The following is a 12,968-nucleotide window of genomic DNA, read 5'->3' as shown; positions in this document are numbered from 1 at the left end:
CTAGAGAGGCGAACTGTAGGCGGGTCATCTGGCAGGAGATAAGCAGGTTTTAGACGATCAATGGAGACCCAGTCTTCTTTGCCCGGAATGTTTAGTAGGAATGCTTTTGGACTGTGTCGGATCACAAGGAAAGGGCCCGAGTAAGGGGGCATTAGCGGTGGCTTGCTAGTGTCGTTGCGCAGGAAGACGTGCGTTGCAGAGTGCAAGTCTGTCGGTATGTGAAGCTTCGCTGGGGGCTTGTAAGTCTGGCTGCACAGAGTAAATTTTCCCACGACGTGACGTAGTGACGTATGCGCTGGAGATCGTCTCGAGGAGGTTGTAGAAGGAAAAATTCGGCAGGGACGACCAACGGGTTGCCATACACCATTTCAGCTGCCGAGACGTCAAGGGCGTCTATAGGAGTGGTCCTTAGTCCCTGGAGGACCCAGGGAAGCTGAGTAAACCAGTTGGAATCCTTGCAGCGGGACATCAAAGCTGCTCTTAGGGTGCATGAAAATGTTCAACCATTCCATTGGCAGCGGGGTTGTAGGCAGTTGTCTGATGTAGGGTGATGCCCAGGAGATTCGCTAATGATGTCCACAATTGAGAGGTGAAAGTGGTACCCCTGTCAGAAGTAATATGCTCAGGGATACCAAATCTTGCAATCCATCCTCAGAGTAAGGCAGATGTACATGAGGCGGACGTTGCAGTTTCCGTAGGAATGGCTTCAGGCCACCGAGTGGAGCGGTCGATGATGGTAAACAGGTAACGATGTCCTTGTGACGTGGGTAGGGGGCCTACAACGTCGACGTGAATGTGTGCGAAACGACGCTGAGGTTGAGGAAAGGTGCCCACTCCTGAATCCGTGTGTCGATGTACTTTGGAAGTTTGGCAAGAAGTACAGGCGCAGACCCAATCCTTAGCATCCTTAGAAATGTCGTGCCAAATGAACTTCGTCTTCAGCAACTGTGCAGTAGAATGGCACGAGGGATGTGAAAGGCTGTGAATGAAATCAAACACCTGCAGGCGCATGTGAGCAGGAATCCAAGGTTGCGGACTACCAGTACTGACATCACAGAGGAGGGTGGTGTTGGAGTCTTCGAGGGGGAAGTCTTCCCAACGGAGGGACGTGCAGGATGTCCTACATGATGGATACTCTGGATCCTGTCGTTGGGCTTCAGTCAAGGCGTTGTAATCCAATCCCAGTTGAACGGCAGCCAACGTGTTTCTTGACAGGGCATCAGCAACGGGATTCACTTTCCCAGGGACGTGTTGAAGGGTGGAATTGTATTCAGCCACAGCGGAGAGATGTTGGCGTTAACGGGCGGACCAGACGTCAGAATGTCGAGTGAAGGCGTGCACCAGAAAGTGGTCTGTGCAAATGACGAAGGGCGTACCGTCTAAGAAATGGCGAAAGTGACGAACAGCCCAGTGCACCGCCAGCAATTTGCGATTGAAGGTAGAATAACCCGATTCTGCCTTGGACAGTTTTCTGCTGAAGAAGGCCAATGGGCGGGGCAAGCCGTTGACCACCTTCTCAAGTACTGCACCATTAGCAATGTCGCTGGCATCGGTGGAGAGAAGGAGAGAGGCATGTGGGATAGGAAAAGTGAGAGCCGCAGCGGTTGATAGGGCCTTCTCTGCATTGCAAAAGGCTGCTTCTTGAAGGGGACCCCACTTCAGGTCCTTTGGCTTGCCCTTGAGAGAGGCGTAGAGGGGAGCAAGAGTGGCGGCAATGGCTGGCAGAAAACGGTGATAATAGTTGATCATGCCAAAGAATTCCTGCAGAGCTTTCACGGTCGAAGGCGCGGGGAAGTCCTGAACGGCTGCTACCTTCTCAGGGAGGGGATGGACTCCTTCAGGAGTGATGCGGTGCCCTAAGAACAACACTTCGTTGGCGCCAAAGGTACACTTGTCATACTGGACTACAAACCCGTTTTGTTGTAGGCAGTCGAGCATGATGCGCAGGTGACAGAGGTGTTTCCCTTTTAAGGAGGAGAACACAAGTATGTCATCCACATAACATACACAGAAGGGGAGGTCCCCTAAGATGCCATCCATGAGACGTTGAAACGTGGCCCCAGCATTACGAAGGTCAAAACAGGAGTAGTTGAAGGTGCATGTACCAAACGGAGTGGTGATGGCAGTCTTGGGATGTCTTCTGGGTTCATAGGCACCTGATAATACCCCTTCAGGAGGTCGAGTGTAGAGAAAACCTTCGCTTTGTGCTGGTAGGAGGTCACGTCGGCGATGTTTTGGAGCGGGTAGTGGTCCGGTTCTGTTTGCATGTTCAGGCGCCTGGAATCCCCACACGGACGGAGGGAGCCGTCTTTCTTCAGAACAATGTGTAAGGGTGATGACCATGGGCTGGAGGCCTTTTGGCAAAGGCCCATTTCCTCCATTTCGGCGAACGTCTGCTTGGCGGCTGCCAATCGTTCCGGTGCCAGACGTCTGAATTTTGCGAAGACTGGGGGTCCCGTCGTCTTGATGTGGTGATAAATACCGTGCTTGGCAGGAGCCGTGGGCGTTTGGCAAAGTTCTGGACGGAAAACTTCCAAGTACGACGTGAGGAGGTGGGCATAGGCATCCGTGGGTGCGCTGATGTGGAGAGAGAGGTTGGAGGGGGTGGGTTGAAGAGGTGTCGACAAGTACGAGTCTGCGTTGGCCAATCGTCGGTGGGCGACATCGACCAGAGGGTGGAAATGAGAGAGGAAATCTGCACCAAGGATTGGCAATGTGACGTCAGCAACGAGAAACTTCCAATTAAATTTACCGTTTCCAAACGATAATGTGAGGTTCTCGTAACCATAGGTGGGTATCGCAGATCCGTTGGCAGCTACCAAGTGGACATCGGCAGACGCAGACAGACTACGTCGTGTCCTGAAGAGTTCCCTTGGCAAAAGAGAATGACAAGCACCCGTGTCTACCAAAAATCGCACGCCCGTTCCTGCATCATGTAAAAAGAAAAGATTAGAAACACGGGAGGCCACCACCATGAGCGATTGCCTCCTTACACTTTTTTGGCTAATGACAATCCTTGGCACATTTCTTCGCGGTTGTCCCGAATCTGTTGTGGTAGTAGCAAAACTGCGGCGGATGGGAGGTACTAAGTGCCTGTAGAAGTCGTTGGTTGGGGCGCGAGCGAGTGGTGGGTGGTGGGTGGCTTTGTTGCCGCTTCTTCACGTCACGGCGTAGGTGTGTATGTCCTACGGCATTCACGTCAGCTTTGGTTGACGTTGAATAGGCGTCCTCTTCGTCAGGAGTGGAAGCGTTGATGGAGGTCTTGAAATGGCTGTCTATAAGGGTGTCGGCTTTGGTCATCAAGTCCTTTATGGGTAAACTATCGACATCGGGTATGGCAGCGTGTACAGGTTCAGGTAAACGGCGTATCCAAAGGGCACGAAGTAGGTTCACCTCACGAGGAGAGCCGTCTGCAGCAGGTTGCAGGCAAGCGATACTGGTCATTTCCCCGAGGGCGAGCAAAGCCCTTTGGTCCCCAACGGTTGTTGAAAGAGCTGAAAAAGCTTTGCTATACGGGCGGCTGGCAACGGCGAGTACTGCTGCAGAAGGTATGTTTTGAGGGCGTCATACGCTATTGGGGTGTCTCCTTGTTCACAAAGCCAGTCGGATATTTCCTGGAAAGTGTCCTCTGGTATCGCCGCGAGAACCTAATCTGCTTTGGTGGTTGAGCGAGTCACGCCCTTGATGCGAAACTGGACTTCTGCTTTCTTAAACCAAGCAAACGCCTCTCCGCTGGCGAATGACGAAAGTTTCAATGGGGCAGCCTCAGCGCCAACTTCCGTAGAGTCCGCCATAGTACCAATGACAGAGGGGCGAGGGGGGTTGGAAGGCAGGTGGAGCGAGTCGACTTCCGGGGGTCACCAATGCGACGAGCCGAGAGAAGGTTGTGACTCAAAGACAGGATGAAAGCAACTGAGTAACTTTACTATAGAACACTCTCCTGTATATATAAAAACTTAATGCAGCAGGAAATTTCATGCTCAACTGACACTGCACCCACTGGTTAACAGTTAACGGTGAGAAAAACACACACATTATTTCAGGTTCAATGCAACAGGAAATTTCCTGTTCTACCGACACCGCATCGGTTAACAGTTAACGGTGAGAAAAACATACATGTTATTTCAGGTTCTTTTTAGTGCGAGGGGAGAGCGAAGATATAAGCATAATATATACACAAAATGAAATTTCGCTACTATGTACGATCGTGTGACACACGGTTGGTACAGGCGCATTGGGTCATCCGGATCAAGTACAAAATGTCAACCTGCATTTAGCCATGCTATTAAGAAATCCTTAGCAACATGACAAATTCGGAGATAATTTGTATTTTTCCTAACCATACAAACCTTGGCTATTTACATGGGGTTTTACTTTCGGCGTAGCTGAAATGACGAGCCATTAGAATTTTAACGAGGGTTAATTAACCCCGCGCTAGTTAGCAAGGGGGTAGGGGAGTGGTAGCTAGCTACCCCTCCCCCCCCTCACACACCGGTGAACTGCTTCACTTCACTTAGAGGTAGGACTTGCCTTGGGGGACAGGGCTGGCAGGCAGATATGTGTAGATAGCTAAGGTTTGTATGATTAGGAAAAATACAAATTATCTCCGAATTTGTCATTTGTTCCGTAACCGAAATACAAACCACGCTATTTACATGGGGTGACTTACCCCTTAGGTAGGGTGGAGAGTCCCGATCTTACTGGCTTTGGCTTTACCCGGGGAATCAGAATCCGAGTGAGCAGCACTCGAGAAAAAGAGTCCCTGCACCTCGCAAGTTCCTTGCTCCGCAAGGAACGTGCGGCCTGCATAAGCTTGCATGTGGAGGGTTAAAGTGTGACTCGTCCTAGGAAGTTGACCTGAAGTCCTTTAGATGGAATTCTAGGCTAGGACGTTCCCAATACCACCTCGTCAGGGTATGGGGGACGCGACAGTATTATCTTAATACTAGGAACACAAGGAAGCATGGTTTACCTGCAGAGGTTCGAGGTCAGCTATGCAGAGACCAGGATGCTGCTTTCCCCAAGAGAGGGGAGGATGAAGAAAGAAGTAAGGCCCAGACATACTCTTTCATTCATGCAGTCTAAAACCGGGTAACAATGCCCTCAACCTTCTGCTACCTGTCCAATAAGGAGCCTGAGGTTAGACCAGCTGTTGTGCAGCCACCACAGGGCCAATCCAGAATGTATCAAGGCTCCTGTGGGTCACGTCCTGCAAGTAGTGGGCTGTGAAGGTCGTTTGACGCTTCCAGACCCCAGCTTGTAGCACCTGCATCACCGAGAAGTTTCTCTTAAAAGCCAGAGACGTTGCGATGCCTCTGACGTCGTGTGCTCTGGGACGAAGTGATGGAGGAGGATCTGGATTCAAGGCGTGGTGGATGACCCTTCGGATCCAGGCAGAGATGGTATTCTTGGTGACCCTCCTCTTCGTCCTTCCCGTGCTCACAAACAGGGCTTGCACGCGAGGACGGACTGCAGCCATTTTCTTCAGATAACGCCTCAGACTTCTCACTGGACATAGTAGCAGATGGTCTGGGTCACTTGTTACAGAAAGGAGACTCGAGACCCTGAAGGAGTTGAACCGTGTGTCCGGCACTCCAGGGTTCTGAGTCTTAGCTACAAACTCAGGGACGAACACGAACGTTACCTCCCCCCATCCCCTTGAATGAGCGACGTCGTATGAGAGACCATGAAGTTCACTGACCCGCTTGGCTGAAGCCAAAGCGAGCAGGAACACTGTCTTCCAAGTCAGGTGTCGATCAGAGGCCTGGCGTAATGGTTCGAACGGAGGTCTCTTAAGAGCCCTGAGGACGGGAACCACGTTCCATGGAGGAGGTCTCACTTCCAACTGAGGACAGGTAAGTTCATAACTCCGTATGAGTAGAGAAAGTTCCAGTGAGGAAGAAATGTCCATTCCTTTCAGTCTGAAGGCTAAGCTTAAGGCTGAGCGATAGCCTTTCACCGCCGAGACTGAAAGGCGCATTTCCTCCCGCAAATACACGAGAAACTCTGCTATTTCTGGAATAGTGGCATCAAGGGGAGAGATACCCCTCCCACGACACCAACCACAGAAGACTCTCCACTTCGCCTGGTAGACCCCTGCAGATGATTTTCGCAGGTGTCGAGACATCCTCTCCGCAACTTGTTGTGAAAAGCCTCTCTCAGTGAGGAGACGCTGGATAGTCTAGGCGTGAAGCCGAAGCGAAGCTACGGCCTTGTAGTAGATGTTGCAGTGTGGTTGCTTGAGTAGCTCGTGTCGTGGGTGGAGTTCTCTCGGGAGTTCCGTCAGGAGCTGCAGAAGGTCCGGGAACCACCCTGCATGATGCCATAGCGGAGCTATTAAGGTCATTGACAGATTGACTGATACTCTGGTCTTGTTGAGCACCCTTCTCATCAGACAGAACGGTGGAAAGGCGTAGACGTCGATGTTGTCCCACCGTTGTTGGAAGGCATCTTGCCAGAGTGCCTTGAAATCCAAAGCTGTCGCGAACAGGTCCACTGTCGGGGAACCCCACAAAATCAGGACTTTGTTGGCTACTTGAGGATCCAAAAACCATTCGGTACTCACTATCTGCGATGCTCTGCTCAGACTGTCGGCGAGCACATTCCTTTTGCCTGGAGTGAAGCGAGCTGATAGTGGAATCGAGTGGACTTTGGTCCACCTCAGTATCTCTACTGCAAGATGGGATAGCTGTTGTGGAAAGGTACCTCCCTGCTTGTTGATATAAGCCACTACTGTGGTGTTGTCGCTCATCACCACCACGGAGTGGCCCGCCAGAGCCTGTTGGAACTGTTGAAGGGCTAGATAGACGGCCTTCATTTCTAGCAGGTTGATGTGGAGGCACCTTTCTGATTCTGACCATAGGCCTGAGATCCTCTGGTTCAGAACGTGGGCCCCCCACCCTTCTTTTGACACGTCCGAGAACAGCATCAAATCCGGGGGAGGACGAGAAGATCCACTCCCTTTCGAAGGTTTTCGTCGGTCAGCCACCACTGCAGGTCCGTCCGTTCCGCGGGTCCCATACAAACCAGAGTGTCCGGGGAATCGTTACCTTGATTCCACCGGGACTTGAGCCGCCATTGTAGGGATCTCATCCTGAGGCAGCCATTCGGAACTAGACTGGCCAGGGTGGCCAGGTGACCCAGGAGACGTAACCAAGATTGGGCTGGAAGGTCCTCTTGTCCGAGGAAAGGTCTTGCGACCCTCCTCAGCCTCGCTATCCTGTCATCTGATGGAAAGGCTTTGTGGAGATTGGTGTCTAATATCATGCCTAGATATACCAGTCGTTGAGTTGGAAGCAGAGAAGACTTCTCGAGATTTACCATGATCCCTAGATCTTGGCAAAGTCCCAGAAGCTTGTCTCGGTGTCGAAGAAGGGTCGACTCCAAGTCTACCAGGATCAGCCAGTCGTCCAGATAACGGAGGAGACGGATGCCGATTCTGTGCCCACGAAGATATCAGGGTGAACACTCTGGTGAACACCGGAGGTGCTGTGGCGAGACCGAAACACAGCACCTTGAACTGGTAGATCTTGTTGTCTAGGCTGAATCTCAAGTACTTCCTGGAAGACGGATGGGCTGGGATCTGGAAGTACGCGTCCTTCAAATCCAGAGTGCACATTAAGTCTTGCGGTCTCACTGCAAGTCTGACCGTGTCCGCTGTCTCCATGCTGAACGGAGTTTGCTTGACAAACTTGTTCAGAGCTGAGAGGTAGATAACTGGTCTCCAGCCTCCAGACGCCTTCTTTACAAGAAAGAGTCGACTGAAGAAGCCTGGGGAGCCGTCGACAACCTCCTGGAGAGCATCCTTCTTGAGCATGGTCTCGACTTCTGCCCGAAGGGCTAGCCCCTTTACCGATCCCATGGCATAGGAGCTCAACGACACTGGATTCGCTGTCAGGGGAGGAAGAGATGTTATGAACCGGACGCGATATCCTTGGCTGACCACAGAGACCGTCCAGGAATCGGCCCCGAGTTGCTGCCACCTGTCCGCGCAACTTTGTAGTCATCCCCCCACTGATGGACATGCAGGGGGATTGCCAATCCTAGCGTTTACGGCCTCGGTCGCTCCCCCTAGGATTCTTACTTCCCCTGGAGGACTTTCCGCCTTTCTTGTCCTTGACAGGAAAGGGCTGCTGCTTTGACACCTTTGCCTTTGCTGCCGGAGCCTGTCTCGATGTCCTAGACTGACGAGGCTGCTGATGTTGTTGTTGAGGAGCTGGAGGCTTGTAGGGCCGAGATGTAAGGGCCCTTTGGAGGAGCGAATCTTGATTCGACTTCCTCCACCTCTCAGCTGTCTGTTCCACATCCTTGGGCTCGAACAAACTCTCTCCAAGGATAGAGGAGTGTCTGAGCTTGCCAACATCCACGGCTGGGACTTTCGAGTGGAACCTCTTGGTCACGGCATCCGGACGTTTTAGGATCGAGTTTGCCCACAAGTTCGAAACTTGGTGAGCTAAAAACTCGATGGAGCACGTGCCTGAGAGGAGGAGTCTCAAGGGCCTTCCTGGTGCTCTTCTTGGACAAGTCCTCGGATCGCAACAGGATGCCCAAAGACCCCAGCCAGATGTCCAGCCACGAAGTGGCCTGCATGGCACACTTCGCGACCTTCTCCTGGCTTAGGATCTCCGTAGCCGAGAATGTCACCTGCCGGGCGGAGAGCTTCTCAAGCGGAGTTCCCTAGAGAGCTCTTCCACAGAGTGGTGGAGGGGAAGAGCTAAACAAGACTCCCCCATGATCTCGAAGTACCTCCTCTGCTGTACACGAGGAGGTGGGAGGAGTTTGTTCCTGGCAGAGGAACGGCTGGAGGAGGCGAGTTCGGCGAGCTGGCCCTCAACCTTGTCTCTGGCACTCTTCACTCCCTGGGACCAGGGCACAGCCGCGCTGGCCTTTGGGAGCTTCTGGGTACCGTAGACTTGGTCCAGGACCGTATCCTTGCCTTCGCGGGGGGCGGTCTCGGGGTCTTTGAATCCGTTGAGTTGCCTCATTAGACTCAGGACCTGCCAGAAGGCATGCTCCGACTCGTGCTGCTCTCCTCCTTGTGGACTGGCAGCAAGGTCTCCTGTCCCCAGTAGCTCTACTTGGGGATATACGTGGACGTTCTCCTGGGGTCTCGATAGCTCTGGTCGAATCCGAGTAGAAGACTTAGGAATAGTCTTCGAGTCCTTAGGCTCCCTCCTGGGAAGGATACAGGACTCAAGCAAAGAAGACTGGGGGCTCCTCTCCACGCGAGACGGTTCTCTTCCTCGAGGTGGGGTTCCTCCCATTGGTGCCATGGGAGAACACCTTACCTCGCTAGATTCTCCTGAGGACGGAAAGGCTTCGTCCACAGGGGAAGGAGAAAGCGTCTGCGAGGGGGAAGGGGCCTTCCCGACGGACTTCTTGGGAGCCAACTTAACCCTAGGAGAAGTTACCACGAAGTCCACTCCTCTCCTTCTCTTCAGCGGGGACTCGGGTGCCGTTGGTTTTAGTCCCAGATCAGCGAGGGCCGGCTTCATAGCCTGCACGACCGCTTTGATCAGGGACCCGAACCAAGGCTGGCGGCTGACCGACGTAGTGTCAGCAACACCCGCTGGAGGGAAGGGGATCGGCTGATCCTTAGGAGTGGATACTACGGGCCCTGCCTGAAAAGAAGAATGTTGCGTAGACCTCTCCGAAGATTCTTCCTGCTCCTGGACGTGCGTAGCTTTGCGCTTGCGGGATGGAGATCGCGAGGACGAGGATCTGGAAGCACGCGTCCCTGAAGACTCGCCCGGTTGGGCGCGCTGTGAAACCCGGCGGGAATCGCTGGCGAGGTCGCGCTAGCGCTCGCGCGATGGTAGAACCGTTGGTTCGCGCGCGGGCGAACGTTGACGCGCGTGCGCGCGGAGATGAAGGCGTGGGGGCGAGGGAGCACGTGGGTGCACGCGCACAGGAGAGTTCGCGCGATGGCTGGCGCGTAGGCGAACGTCAGCGAGGAGGCGGAGGGACAATGTCCCTGCCTGCGCCAAGATCCGGAGATCGTGGGCGCGCGGGCGAACGTTGGCGTGCATGGCACGCATCAGGAACAGGGCGTGCCGTTGTGCGCTGACGAGCAGGAGATTGTGGACGCTCAGGAGACCGATGGAGCACATTGCGCGCAGCAGGAACAGAAGTTCGCTGGTGAGCTGGAGAACGCTGGCACACAGGAGGACTCTGTAGCACAGGAGAGCGCTGGCGAGCAGGAGATCTACGGCAAGACTCAGGAGATCGGCCGGGCGCTGCGAGTCCAGAGGAACCTGTGAGCGCCTGTGCGCTAGCTAAGGAACCTCTTGGACTGCGCGTGCGCGCAGGTAAGACCTGGCGCTCGAGAGACTCACCCACATTGTGGGATAAGCCTTCTTGCCCCGAAGGGACCGGTGCCCGTTGGACAACGGGGTGCGTGGGCGCCCACTGTGCATCAGCGTCCAGGAACGGAGATGGAAGACTGGAAGGTCTGGCAGGCGTCGGAGATAGCGAACGATCTGCGGAGAGGTCAAGGGATGCAGCTGCAACGGTCTGCTCTTGACGTGGAGGATCCTCTGCGGGGGAAGTCGAAGGCGAAGATCCGAAGAGGGGCCTCTTAACTCCCTTGTAAGGAGAAGGAAGGCCTCTGCGGCGAAGAGGAGGGCGAGCCTTACGGCAAAGATGATCTCGAGGCACAGCAACACCATCGTCTGTCCTCCGAAGAGGAGTCTCTGTCAGTGCACTCCCCCGAGGGGGAGAGTCACCTGCAGGAGAGACCGTTGGACCCAGCTCCTCTCTCGAAGGATGTTCGGAGGGGGGAACTGAGCCTTCAGCAACATCCGCAACCGCAGCAGAGGTTTGACCCGACCTGTCGGAAGCCTCTGCCACAACAACGTCGACAATAGACAGAGGATCTACCTCTGCTATTACCAGCGACTGTTTGACAACTGCACCAAACTGGATCAGGTCAAACAGGGCTTTCCTTGGAGGGCGAGCCCTTAAGCCCCAAGGAAGCCCAAAGCTGTAAGAGATCATCGTTAGCAACATGGTCATCAACAAATTCAATGCCCTCCCCCGGAGTAGGAGGGGGAGCTGCCTCGCTATGGGAGGCAACGCCCTCTCCCGAACCCCGAGATTGGGAAACAAAAGAAGGGCCTGCGCTACCACTCGCCAGCCTCTCGCGAGAGACCGATCGAGTGGGAGCTTCGGAGGAGGTTCGGGCAGCGGAAGAAGAGTCCTTGGAACCTTCCTTCTTCAAGGCAGCCCTTGAAGGAAACGGTCACGCTTAGGCTTCTTATTACACCACCGGGCAAACCTCTCCCACAGGGAAGTAGGCCACTCCCTGCACTCACTACAGGTATTGTCCCTTTCACACCGTTGACCTCAACACTGCGGGCATAAGGATTGAGGGTCCGTCTGACCGCCGGGGAGTCCAGGGCACTTCTGCATGATAGGAAGGAAAGATGAGGCCAACTTCAAGCACACAAGCTGAAAGAAAAAGCAAAACAAAATTAAGGCTGTCAATAATGCGAGGGCGAAGCAGAGACGTCTGCTCATCGCCCAAGCCAAAAGTGAAGTGAAGCAGTTCACCGGTGTGTGAGGGGGGGAGGGGTAGCTAGCTACCACTCCCCTACCCCCTTGCTAACTAGCGCGGGGGTAATTAACCCTCGTTAAAATTCTAATGGCTCGTCATTTCAGCTACGCCGAAAGTAAAACCCCATGTAAATAGCGTGGTTTGTATTTCGGTTACGGAACAATGTTAGATTTAGGTCTTTGGAATTTATTCTCTACTGCATGGCAATTTAGACTTAAAAGTAGAGTATTGATTTGTTTTAATGATCGTTCTTTATTGTGATGTCAATTATAAAATTCCATTCTGGGTCATGTGAATCTTACTATGCTTAAAAAATGTATATAGAATTTATGAAAGATAATTAAAACTCAAATAAAATCATTAAAATTAAATTAAAACATCTAAAGGCGACAGTTATTCGCATTTATCTGACCTTTATAGTGGTTTCCGAGTGTTTTTTAACATAATAAAACAATAATTCAATAGTTCATTACTTCTCTAGTATCTGGTAGTTTATTTATTTCATTATTTCCTATCCTCACTAGGCTATTTCTACCTATTGGGGCCGTTGGAATTGCAGCATCCAGCTTTTCCAATTAGTTTGTAACTTAGCTAATAATAATAATAATAATAATAATAATAATAATAATAATAATAATAATAATAATAATAATAATAACTACGAATAAAAGTTTCCAAACAGACAAGAATCCTGATTCACCTAATTTCATCCTGTTCCTATTTAAGAAGAAAATAATAAATGAAATTAAAATATCCGAACATTGAACAAATAAAACCAGGAATTTGACTATCTAAAACCAACCACTATCCATATCCACATAATTACTAGGCAACCACTATCAACATCCACATAATTACTAGCCAACCACTATACACATCCACATAATTGTCAGCCAACCACTATCCAGGTTACTATTATTATTATTATTATTATTATTATTATTATTATTATTATTATTATTATTATTATTATCATCACTTGCTAAGATAAAACCCTAGCTGGAAAAACAGGATGCTATTAGCCTAAGGGCTCCAACAGGGAAAATTGCTCAGAGTGGAAAGGAAATAAGTAAATAAACTACAAGAAAATTAATAAACAATATAAAATATTCTAATAACAGTAACAACATTAAAACAGATCTATCATATATAGACAATAAAATTTTAAAAAAAAAACCAAGTGGAAGAGAAATAAGATAGAAAAGTGTACCCATGTATACCCTCAAGCAAGAGAACTCCACTCCAAGACACTGGAAGACCATGGTAAAGAGGCTATGGCACTATCCAGGACTAGAGAACAATGGTTTGATTTTGGAGTGTCGTCCCCCTAGAAGAGCTGCTTAACATAGCTAAAGAGTCTCTTCTACCCTTACCAAATGGAAAGTAGCCACTGATCAATTATATAGCAGTAGCT

The 12,968-nt window shown here is 51.5% G+C and overlaps 1 protein-coding gene across 2 annotated transcripts in view; it reads left to right on the top strand.

Moving 5' to 3' along the window:
- The window catches only part of LOC137658648 (uncharacterized), a 194,463-nt gene that overhangs the window by 170,244 nt on the left and 11,251 nt on the right, over positions 1 to 12,968 (top strand). The window lies entirely within an intron of this gene.

The sequence above is a fragment of the Palaemon carinicauda genome, chromosome 19 (genome assembly GCF_036898095.1).
Source record: "Palaemon carinicauda isolate YSFRI2023 chromosome 19, ASM3689809v2, whole genome shotgun sequence".
NCBI lineage: Eukaryota > Metazoa > Arthropoda > Malacostraca > Decapoda > Palaemonidae > Palaemon > Palaemon carinicauda.
This window is presented reverse-complemented; position numbering and strand designations above follow the sequence as displayed.